The sequence below is a fragment of the Miniopterus natalensis genome, chromosome X (genome assembly GCF_054644295.1).
Source record: "Miniopterus natalensis isolate mMinNat1 chromosome X, mMinNat1.hap1, whole genome shotgun sequence".
NCBI lineage: Eukaryota > Metazoa > Chordata > Mammalia > Chiroptera > Miniopteridae > Miniopterus > Miniopterus natalensis.
Window position 1 is genome coordinate 78,641,811 of NC_142103.1, and position 13,405 is coordinate 78,655,215.

Genomic DNA, 13,405 nt, shown 5'->3' on the forward strand with positions numbered 1-13,405 from the left:
TGTTTTCTATTAAAGCAGCAGGGGGGTTCCATAGGAGAGTGTGTATACTTTACAGGATATCCAGGAAACTGTTTTTGTCTTTGAAAAATCAGCAGCAATTGAACTGTTCAAAAGAAAATTCCTCTATATCTTATGGATATAGGCATGTTCACCTTCCCCCTGGCTGGTTCTTGCTCTGTGGTTTAACAACATATTCTTATGTAACTATGAACAGTGCCGGAGGCCCTTGCACAATTGGACGCTTGACTGTAATATTGCCACAGAAGCCCTGTTCCCACCAGAGGTGCTGTGAACTCACACTAGGTGAAAACTGCGATGGTGAAGTATATCTCTTTAACCAGGCTGAATATATCTCTATGGCTATATTTGTCACTCCAGTAATGGTAGGATAATTTGGCTTGTGCTATGATAAAAGCTCTGAATTCTACCTCCCAAGCTATAGCGGTTATGGGTCAGGAACTAGAGCAAGTGAGAGAAGCAGTCCTACAAAATGGAGCAGCCATTGATTACCTATTACTCAGACACAATTAGGGGTGTGAAGATTTTAAGGGTATGTGCTGTTTTAATCTAACTGATAACTCCAAACTCATAGAACTTAAGTTACAGAAAATCAAGGGTAGTTTTTCCCATGTTACACAAAGGGAAGGCTTCTTTACTAAGGAGTTTGCTGCCCTGACTGACCTCTCGCTTACCCCAGCTGGACTGAGATAAAGGAAGCATTCCTGGTAATTTTACTTTTCATATTCATTTGTCTTATTTCATGTTGTTTTCTATAATGTATGCCTCTCTTCTCCAGCATCTGCCAGTTTGTCTTCCCCAAGCCAGACAGGTGCCACGTGGCAGAAGCAAAGATTTTAGCACTACAGCTATATGATAGATTTAAGAATAAGATTTAGTATAGTATAAGGTTGATAGATATCAACTAATTTACCTAATGAGAGGGAGAAATGATAGGGGCACTTATAATTTGCAAAGATTAAGCACCTGAATTAATCTAAAATATAATTATATCACTTATAAATTATAGAACACATATACTCGTGTGAACAGGAGTTTAAGTTTCTTTTTCCTTAAGTTTCTTTTCCTAGGCCTTTACGCCCATACACTCCCCTTGTTATTCAGGACAAAGCAATTAAGGAGGTGACACAGCTGTGGACAATGTATTCTTGAACAGACATGGTCAGGCCAGCCCAACCAGGAGTCAAGATATCATCTTAGTAAGACATCACCAGATGACCAAGAACAATAGCTGATACCTGTGGACCTCCGGGATTGCACAATAGTTGCATTCTGTTCCCAGCCTCAGTTTACCCCATTTCCCTATATAACCCTATCCTTCAGGCCATTCCTTAAGACAAGTTTTGGAGGCTCAGATGCTCCCTATCTTCTTGGTTGGCTAGCCTTCTCAATAAACACCTTATATGATTTAATTCTGCCTCTGTTGAATTGGATACAGCGACAGGCAGCCTGAACCCCACTGGGGTTTCCCAGTAACACACCTACAAATGAAATGGCTGTATTTTGCTGTAGGAATATTGTTAACCTTTTAAAAAATGGCCAAACTGTTTTACAATGTGGTTGTACTGTTTACATCTCTGCCAGTAATATATGAGAGTTCCAGTTCCTCCATATCCTTGTTATATTCTATTGAATATTAAGACTATCTCCTTGGCAAAATGGACTTGCTATAATTGCACCTAAAGAGAACAGCTTAAAGGCTTTTTTTCTGGTAGAAGAGTCCAGGTAAATCTGCATTTGAGATAGATAAATAATAATATTGTTCTAACAAACGTTGCCTGCTCTTAAAATTCAGTTGCCTATTACTCTCATATAGAAAATAATATCCCACTGAGAAGAAATAAAGGAATAAAATTTAAGTATAAAAAATAAGAAAACCATTGACTTCACATTTCAATAGCTAAGGTATTTTAACACATATTAGGAAAAGTTTTTGCAAGTGTATATGATAAAAGCACATATGATTCATTTCTCACCACATTTTTTTTTTTTTTTTTTTGGTTTAAAATGTGAAAATAAACAAATATTCAAAGTGCTTGAAGATAAACATATTTCTTGGTAATATGTAAGTAATTTTTCAAGTATTGCTCTGGTAAAGGAATAAACTTTTATATGTATCAAATTCATCCAAGACAGTGAGGCTAAGGAAGTAAGTCACAGACCAAGTTATCTGATGAGGACTTCTTCCCTCTAGAATTATTGTTCAAAAAATGCAGAGAAATACAATAAGAGCATTTTTGTGTTTTTAGTACCTCACTGTAGAATTTACTCCAGAATAGTTGTGTAAAACATAAAGCCATTACCTTGACTTCTGACTGCACATAGTTCAAATAACACGGGGACTAACTGGTTTCTGATGAACTATAGCTCTTCTCAACAGACAGCTAACACCCGTAAGGCACAGCCTCCCTGCCAGAAAGTCCTTGGGCTTTCCTATTGATGGCTTTATGGGTCCAGTAACCTTGAAGCAAAATCCTTTGGTAGTTTAGCAAATAAAGTATTTTTACTGCCTTTGCTAGAGCAAATAGAGTTAGGGCAATGATCCAGGGCTTTGGACTGTTTAAAAGCTCTGAAATTCTTGGATGCCATTCCAGAATGGGGCAATGTTTTAACCTGCAACTGTATTATGCTCTAATCAAAGTTTCAATGAACCGTTCTGTTGGATTTCTAGAGAGAACTGATGTAAAGGAATCATGCCCAACATGATAGGGATCATCTTAAAATTAAGTAAAACTGATATAAACTATAATTTTTCAGCATCTCAAATTGTTGAGAGAAAAAATATTTTAAATGCAAGATATAATTGTTGAAAAGCAATATCAGACGCAAGAGAAAATTTCTACACAACAGCTAAGAGGAAATACAGAATGTATAGATCTTCTTTCATTTAGCATTAAGTTATGAGAATTTTCTAAATTTTTACTAATTCTTTGTAACCACTTTTTTTGATTGCATAACAACCCATCAAATGTATATATTGAATTATTTAATGTGTCACATTTATTTGTTTTCATGTTTTTGAAAATTGAATTAATGCTGTTATGAAAAAATAAGAACAAAGGTTTTCCTATATTTGGAATTTTTAAAATATAGATTCCAAGAAATGTAATTACTTTAACAAAGAATATTAATCTCTTTGTTTTAATATGAAATGCTGAAGTATTTACCAAAAAGACTGTGCCAATTTGCACCCCATTAGCAGTAGTAAGAATATGTTTCAATAAAATCTCACTAGGGTACGACATTTTATAATTTTCTAACATATTTGTTTTAATTGCATTTTATATTACTAGAGATCATTTGTTCTTAATATTTGCTTGCTTTTGAGTTACCTACTTATACAATTAAACATTTATCTATTTTAAATCATCCATGCTTTTATTTATTTATATAAATGAGCTTCTTAGACATTAAAAATATCAACCTTTGTTCTATCCATGCAGAATTTACCACAAACAAAAACTTAGCACTTCTGCTTGGGTCGCCAGTTCTAAAATAACCATACAATGGAACATAACTAAAACTAAAACTAAGTCTAAGCTAAATCAGTTTTTAAACTGCAGTTTTATATTAACCTCTTTTCAGTTTTTCATTATATCACTCCTAAAACAATATTCTAAGGAAGATATTTTCTGCTGTATTAATATTTTAGCTATTTGCACTCAAGGCCTTTGTCTCCCAAACTCATAATAGCTTAAATATTTTATTGGGGATTGTTTGAGGTCAGCTTCCTATAAAATTGATTCTGAGTCAAAGCTTAGTATATAGCTTAGTGTAGAGGAAGTGTATTCAGTATCATTTTCAGGTTTGACATCTGTGGAGAAGTGAAGAAAATCAGAGCAAGTGGAGGTGAACTGTGCTATAGACACAGCAAAGGTCTTAGTTGATCTCCCAAGGAGCTCTGAAGCTGGAATGGCCCTTTGGAGTTGTTATAACACCCTGAGCTAAGGGTATCAGTCTTCCCACTCCAATCTTGACCAGTCATTGGATGAGGTCTATTCCTAAAGAGGGAGCATGACCTTGAGTTAGTTGGCTCTTTTGGGCTTTTGGCAGTTCCTGGACTGGGATTCAGCTATCAGTCACCAACATTCTTGGAAGCTGGAAAAATGAGTCTCAGTCCTCAAGGTAGAATCTTGGATGATAGATAATAACATTTGCTACAAGACTTAAAATACTGGCAAGAATTGCAATTCTTTGGGGCAAGTGATTTCTTCTCTGCCATATCTGCTCTTCCATGGGACTGAGAGGTTGAGTGTGGCTTTGTTCAACCTAATCTGGTCTCAGATCTTCTCTCAGTTCTGGGCCTTAACTAGTGCTTTACCTTAGAACTTTGGAACAAGTTTAGGTTCTTCTTTGAACTTAGAATTCCCATTCATGAGACTTACATGGGAGCTCTGTAGTTATGTAGGCTTTATGTGAATTACACATACTTACCTTACTGGCCCAAGAAGAGGCCTGCACCAAAACCCTCCAAATCTGATAGGATTTGGAGAAAATTGACTTTCCAAAAACAGCTTTATATCAAACTGGGCAGTTTTCCTCTAATATTCCACACCCTCACTCAATCTGGGCCAGATAGTACTTGATTGGACCATAAATCAATTAGTCTTGAACTTGGATATGGAAAGAGTGGTTAACCAGGCATTGGCTTAAATGCTTCTGTCAGCTTTGAGGTGAAATTTCTAAACCCTAACAAAATAGTCATTTTGCGGGATAATTTCTGTTTATATTTGTTACTATCTACAACCAGGAAACAGGTGTACAGAGGTCCCCAGAAATAAAAGATGGCTCTACTCAGAGCCTAACCATATTTATGGTAACACTCAATGAATACCTGTTGAAGAATCATAATTTCATTGCTCAAGAGAATGCCAAATGCCCTTCAAAGGAGGTGAGGAAGAGTCATGGGAGATGTTAAGGGGAGTCTTGAAAATGGGGCCACTCACAGGGCACCTTAACAGGCCCTTCTCCCTGAGGTAGCCCAACTGTATTGGCTCTGCCTCTTCTCTTCTGGATTGCCACTTCCTCATACAGAAAGTAGTAAGAAGCATACTGTATGGCTTCTGGAGTCAGAATAACTTGACTCTAGGCTTCTCCATGTGCAACTATAAAGAGATCAGGCAACGTTCCTGAATTTCAGTGTTCTAGTCTTTAAATGGGGCAGTAATCCTGACCTGGTTCTTGTGGTTGTTCTAATAGCATTAATGTATTGATACCTTATTTCTTGTGCATTATTGAAGCACAAAGTGTTCTGATTAAGTCAATTTTTCAGATAATAGACCCACCTAGTTTGCATAATGTTAACCATTTTTCAGTGAAAATATTTTAAAATTACTACATTATACACTAGAAGTTTTTGAAAATAATTCACAATAAACATGATCTTTTTGATGACTTAGGCAACTATTATGAACATCACTTATTATACTTTTATACGACATGGCCCATATTTTTTTCAAGTTTAACTTTTTATTGAAATATAAATCCAGAGAAGTTCACAAACCACACAACAGGGTAACTGGTGCTGAAATAAACAAAGAGAATATTACCAGCAACTTAGAAGCCTGACTCATGCTCCTTTCTGTTCACTACCTGCACTCCTCCAAAAGAAACCATCATCCTGATTTTTGGCAGACTAGTTTGACCTTAAAGGCAATCTCACTGTAATTATTTTATTTAAGAAGAATTTATCATCTCTTTTTATATGCTTTCTCAACTTTATCTTATGTGTAATTCAGTACAGTTTCATTCTGCCTTGTTTATTGGTTAGTTATTTTTGATCAATTCATTTATTCAAGCTACATTTATGAATATGTGCTATATGCCAGCATCATTCTAAAACCTGGAGACAAGGCACACCTAGTCCTTGCCCTCATGGAATTTACATTCCAGAAGAGAAGACAGACAATGAAAGTAAACACATAAAATTATTAGAGATTGCCCTAAGCATTATGATGGAAATCAATAATGTGCTATGACAAGGAATAAAGTAGAATTGACAAAGAAGGTCTTTTTCAGGAGTGACATTGAAGTTAAGTAAGAGCCAGTCATGTAAAAAAATCAAGGAAAGCATGCTCTATGTAGAAGAAAAGCATGTTCAAATGTTGTGAGTTGACAAGAGTTTAGCACATTCTAGTAACTAAGATGGGGCCCATGAGAAGGAGGTGTTTTGCACAAGAGGTATGTGATAATGATGGATTTGGAAAGATGGGCAGGAGAACATTCATGTAGGGTATTTCAGGGCATGGTGAGGTTATTGGATTTTATTTTCTGAGCAATTGGAAACCATTGGAAGTTTTTACATATGAGAGGATAATAATCTGATCTATGTTCTAGCTACTGTGTGGAGAATGGATGGAAACAGATTAGAGTGGATATGGGGAGGAGACATTAAAGACTAGACAACAGGCACAAAATGGAGTCACTTCTGCTAAGACCAGAATCTCCAAACTGAGACTTAATTTGGGTTTTGGCTCTCCCAGAAATATAATCTTAAACCAGTGAATCACACCTCTATCTCTCTCTCTCTCTCTCTCTCTCCCTCTCTCTCTCTCTCTCTCTCTCTCTCTCTTTTTTCCCCCACAACTCTCTTGATCAGCATTTACTTAGGTAATATGCTTGATAAATCCGTGCCATCCCTATAAGGCAAGTAACCTTGCAACAACCAATCCGCTTTTTGCTTAGTACAACTTCCTGGTTCCTCCTCCCTTTGCCTATAAAATTTCTTGCCTTGTATAGTTCTTCTAACTCTTCTCTATCTGCTAGATTTTATGCTGCTCAATTCATGAATCACTGAACAAAAGCAATAAAATCTTTAAAATTTACTCAATTGAAGTTTTATTACTTCACCAAACCTACTGCAATAGTCGAGTTGAAAAGTGCTAGTGGCTTGGATCAAGGTTGAAGGAGTGCCAACAGCATATGTCACAGATCTAGAATAAACACTGAAAATTTACATGGAACCAAAAAAGACCCCAAATAGCCACAGCAATCTTGAAAAAGAACAAAGTTGGAGGGATCACAATACCAGATATCAAGTTATATTACAAAGCCACTACAATCAAAACAGCCGGGTACTGGCACAAGAACAGATACATAGATCAGTGGAACAGAACAGAGAACCCAGAAATCAACCCAAGACATTATGTTCAATTAATATTTCACATAGGAGGCAAGAACATACAATGGAGTAAAGACAGTATCTTCAATCAATGGTGTTGGAAAAATGGACAGGCACGTGCAAAAAAATGAAACTATTCCACCAACTTACATCATACACAAAAATATACTCAAAATGGATAAAAGACTTAAATGTAAGACATGAAACCATAAAAATCCTAGAAAAAACCATAGGCAGCAAAATCTCAGACATCTCTCGTAGCAATATGTTTGCCGATACGTCTCCTAGGGCAAGAGAAAGGAAGGAGAAAATAAACAAATGGGACTGCATCCAAATAAAAAGCTTCTGCACAGCAAAAGAAACCATCAACAAAACGAAAAGGGAGCCCACTGTATAGGAGAACATATTTGCCAATGACACATCTGATAAAAGGTTAATATCCAAAATATGTAAGGAAATCATACAACTTAACAAAAGGAAGACAAAGAATCCAATTTAAAAATGGGCAAACGACCTGAATAGACACTTCTCCAAAGAGGACATACAGATGGCCAAGAGACATATGAAAAAATGCTGTCACTAATCATCAGAGAGATGCAAATTAAAACCACAATGAGGTATCACTTCACACCTGTAAGAATGGCTGCCATCAACAAATCAATGAATAAGTGTTAGTGAGGGTATGTAGAAAAGGGAACCCTAGCATACTGATGGTGGGAATTCAGACTAGTGCAGCCACTATGGAAAGCAGCATGGAGGTTCCTCAAAAAATTAAAAACTGAACTGCCACTTGACCCAGTGATCCCACTTCTAGGAATATATCCGAAGAAACCCGAAACACCAATCAGAAAGAATATACTCACCCCTATATTCATAGCAGCACAATTTACAATAGCTAAGATCTGGAAACAGCCCAAGTGCCCATCAATAGATGAGTGGATAAAAAAGCTGTGGTATATTTACAGCATGGAATACTATGCAGCTATAAAAAAAGAACCTCTTATCCTTTGGGACAGTGTGGAGGGACCTGGAGAATATTATGCTAAGCGAAATATGCCAGTCAGAGAAAGACAAGTACCACATGATCTCACTCACATGTGGAACGTAATAAACAACATAAACTGATAAACAAAATAGATCCAGAGACATAGGAGCATGGAACAGACTAAGGGATCTCAGAGGGAAGGTGGGGGTGGGGGAGCGGGTAGGGAGAGATTAAAGAAAGAATTTATGTGTTTATAAGCACAAACCATGGATACAGACATTGGTATGGTGGGATCAATGCAGGGTAGAGGGGATCAATGAGGGAAAAAGGGGCCATCTGTAATGCTTTCAACAATAGATTAAAAAAACAAGGTTGAGGCAGTGGAGATGGAAATAGCAGTCAAAATTCAAGACCTGTTTTTGAAGTAGAATTGACAGGGTTTCCCAGTAAATTGGATATGGGGTGTGTGTGTGTGTGTGTGTGTGTGTGTTCGTTCCCATGCTGGGGAGAGGGAGGTGGTGATAGATTGGTGAAGGAAAGAAAGAAGTTAAGGCTGATTCTTGCGTTTCTCCTAGGAGCAGCTAGATGAATGTAGAATGGTGAAACCACCATTAATGGGGGGGAGACTTGTTTTTTTTACAACTCTTCATAAAATTAAGACAATTTTTTAAACTATTTTTATAAAAAATTTTCAATGTTCACATATTTACAGATGTCCTCCTTTACCCTACCATTTGCTCACCTCCACCCACCCCTGCTTTCCCCTCTCTTGGCCTTCACCAAACTATTGACCATGTCCATGGGGTATGCATATATGTTCTTTAGCTAATCCCTTCACCTGACATATCCTCATAGAACCTATTATAGCACAGGTGAATGTTTGTTTAAAAAATGAATATCCTTTAAGATCAACTGTTACTTTTATTACTGTCAATGTACTTGTCCCTAATAAATCTATACCTTCTAATCTTATGCAGCCTGGGAAACCAAATAAAATCCTCTTGACTCCCTGCAATTAAATCTACAAACTTTTATTAGCATTTGTACCAGTCCTTTCCTCATTCCTTTCATCTACAGTAGAACCTGTGCTCTCCTTTGTCTCCTTTAGTATTTATATAATTTCTGGCTATTTTCATTCCATCTCTCCTCCTTTCCTTCTCTGCCTCCCCCTACCCTTTTATTTTTAACACCTTCTTTTCTACAATGTCGTTCCCATCACAGTGTAAATGTGCTCATTTCTCCCATTAAAAAGACAAGGTGGAAAAACCTTTTTGTCTCATCCTGCTTCATCAATTGCTTATTCTATTCATTCCCATTTTCTTGTGCCCTCATTCTAGCCTTGTCAAGTCCTTTTCACAGCCAAACTTCTAGAATGAGTTGCTTATCCTTGATATTTTTCTTAATTCACTCCCACTCTTTAGCAATCTACATTCTGTCTCTACCACTCTGCTCAAACTGGTTTTGCCAAGTTTATCAATATGCTCCTTGTTAATCCAAATGAACATTTCTCAATTGTTCTTTTATTTGGCTTTCAACAGTGCTCAATGTTCTCTCCCTCCATGAAACATTCGTCCCTTCATTTCTGGAGCTCTATACTCTCTAGGATTTCTATTTACTTTTCTGGCATATCTTTCTCTCCCTGATTTTTTTCTACCTGTTTCTGGAGAATGTTTTCTTTCATGTTGCCCTAGACATCTTCTCTTATACTCCATGTCCTTTGACTGGGTGAGCTCCTTTACTCTTCTGGCTTTCTATACTAGCCACAGGGTGAAGATTCCCAAATCAGATCTCTTGTGTGCGCACTAGACAAGATATATTTGTCTGGCCCGGCCGGGCGTGGCTCAGCGGTTGAGCGTCGGCCTAGGATCCAGGCGATCGGGGTTCGATTCCCGGTCAGGGCACATGCCCGGGTTGCGGGCTTGATCAATGACTTTCTCATCATTGATGTTTCTATCTCTCTCTCTTCCTCTCCTTTCCTCTCTCTGAAACCAATAAAGAGATATTAAAAAAAAAAGATATATTTGTCTGCCACCAAAATATCATAACATGCGTAGACACAATAAGCTCACTCAACAGGTCTAGAATAAAATTCTCCATTTTTCCTGTCATTACTGCTCCCCCACCTCATCTTAACGAGTGGCATCCTCTTTTACCAGGCTGAAAAATCACTTCCTACTGAAAGCTTTCTCTGATTCCTGTACTGCTTTAGGTCTCCCTGCCATATATTCCCTTAAAACTTCTCCAATATTGGTGCTTATACTATTTTATTAGTCATTTATTTATCTATATCTCCATATACAATGTAAGATTCATGAGGGCAGAAGCTGTTTCTGTTTTGTTGTCATAACAAAACAGCATAAGGATCTGACATATAGTAGATGCTCATATTTGTTTAAAGAATGAATAAATGAAATATGTTAAAATTGTAAATAAACTCAGAGTGATAGTAGAGGGCTCTAGTATGAATAAATTACATGTGATTTAGTGCATGAACTTTTAAGTGATTTAAGAGGTGAGGAAAGGCATAAACTTTTTCTATGTATTGTTAGAAATTTTCTTCAGTGTTCTTCTTCTTCTTATACTCATTAAAGAAAAAAGTTCTGGACCTGAACTCAAGTTATCAATATCCTGATTTAAACCATCACTTCCTACCAAAGTATTTAAGCATTAAATAGATAACTTAAATTTCAGGGGGAAATATGCTGTTCTTTTAATATGCAACTTTCCTAATTGTTCTGGCCAGTTCTTTCAGTCTTAAAACTTAGTATTGTAATCAAAAGTAAATTTGGCAGTCCTCCCGTGATAGTCTTAAATTATTAAAGTCAATTTTATTATATTTTCCCATAATTGTTCACATGCATTTTTATTGTCTGATTTGTTTCTGTCTCATAGTGTGAAATAATTGAAAATCTATATCTATCTATCATCTATCATCTATCATCTATCCATCATCTATCTATCTATATATGCCTCTGGTTCCTGGCACAAAGCTCTTAAAACCCTTGTAATTTTCTAAGTAATGAGAGCACCAGCAGTGTTTTTCCCCCCATAAAATTCTGTTTTTTTAAACTTTATTTTTATTGTTGACACTATTACAGATGTCTCCATTCCCTCTTTGCTTCTCTCCACCCAGCCCCTACACCCCCTTCCCTCTGTCATCACCGCACTGTTGTTTGTATTTATGGGTTATGCCTACATGTTCTTTGGCTAACCCCTTCACCTTCTTTTATCCAGTCCTCCCTACCCTTCCCTTCTGACAGCCATCAGTCTGTTCCTTGTGTCCATGCCTCTGTTTCTATTTTGTTTGTCATTTTATGTTGTTTATTAGATTCCACATATAAGTGATATCATATGGTATTTGTTTTTCTATGACGGGCTTATTACACTTAGCCTTTTTAAATAATGAGGCAATGCTTGATGAGCTCCTGGCTGGGAGCTATCCATCAGAAATACCAAGTTGTGACTATAAGTTTGGAACTTTCATCCCCATCTTCTATCCTCCAAGAAGGCGAGAAGGACTGAAAATTGATAAGTGATGCCTAAGTGATGAAGCCCCCATAAAAATTCCAAAGGTATGGGGTTTGAAGAGCTACCAGGTTACTGAATACATGGAGGTGCTGGGAGAGTGGTGCTCCTGGGGAGGTCATGGAAGCTCTGTGCCCTTTCCCACATACCTTGCCTCATGCATCTCTTCCATCTATACATCCATTTGTATCATTTATAATAAACTCATAAACAGTAAATAAGTGCTTCCCTGAGTTATGTGAGTCATTTTAACAAATTATCCACACCCAAGGAGGGAATTATGGGAACATCTATTTATTGCTGGTTGGTCAAAAGTATAGGTGACAACCTGGGACATCAAATTGGCATCTGAAGCAGGGATGGGGTAGACTTGGTGTACTGAGCTCTTAACTTGTGGGATCTGACACTAAGTCCAGCTAGATAGTGTCATATTGAAATAAATTGAGTTATAGGACATCCAGCTAGTGTCACAGAGAATTGTTTGGTGGGGACAATCCAGCACATGTTTGGTGACCAGAAGTGTCAGAAGTGAAGTGTCCTGTGTGAGTAATAAAGAAAGGACACATAGGACAAGTGAGTTTTTTTTCTACTCGCTTAACAAGTCATAGAGTTGAAGTGAGAAAATACATATGAAAAAATTTAATATTAAGTGATAATTGCATAATATTGGTGGAATATCATATAAAAACTGTGTAATGTAAAGCCATTAATTCCTTTAGAGCTCAAAAATGTGGATTTCATTTCATAACCTTTATTTTCTACATTTCCTACATTAAAAAAATCTTTAAACATGTATAAAAGAGTTATTGCAATATGAAATCTCTGTTTAAAAACTACAAATGCAGCTCTATGTGGCAATATTTTTTCACATAGAAATCCTTGAACCATGATCTAAATACTCCAGCTGTCACTGCTTTTATGGAATATATTTTCTAAATATAAGACAATTATTAATCACATGATGGGTGCACACATACTGCAAAAATGTATGGAAAAAATGAGACAGACATATGTATTCAGCATTATAGACATGTCAAAACTTGGCATGTTGATATATTTCTCTAAAAACATACAGCAATAAAAAAATAATCTCAAAATTAAGACTAATCTTGAAAGTTTAGGATCTTGGTCTTTCTCAGTAACTTATAATAAAGCAGTCCTGCATATACACATATATAGCACACCATTAATAAGTACATAAAAATTTGATTTGAGGTAACTTGTTATTTAGAGACTACATTGCATGGGACAATCATAGATCATATAATTTGAGACGCTCTATATTCTTGTCCATCTCTCTTTTTTGTCCCCTCACATGTTAATTTTCTTCTGAATACAATTAAATTTCAGTGCTGGAGCTGTATATTTAATCAGAAGGATTTCTCAGGAAACATTCTAAAAAATTCTAAAAGTGACTCATTACTATTTGTAAATTATCCATGTCATGTTAGGACTTACCTTAAAATTGGCACTATCTGGTTTTCTTCTTGGCATTAAGACTTGCCTGAGAGGGATCAGAGTCTTGGTGCATCAGCAACTATAACTTTACGCTTTGCAGTGCACTAGCTTACAAAACTTTTCCACTTTTTTTTCTCATTTCATCCTTAGGTAGCTCAGTAAGATCTGCACTTCAAGACTCAACAATTGGAGCTTTGCATGTGTAGTTGTGCAAGGACACAGACCCAGTAAGAGACTGAGTTGGGATGAGACTCTAGGTCTATTTATTTTTCCTAACCAAGCAAGTTTTTTTTTTTTTT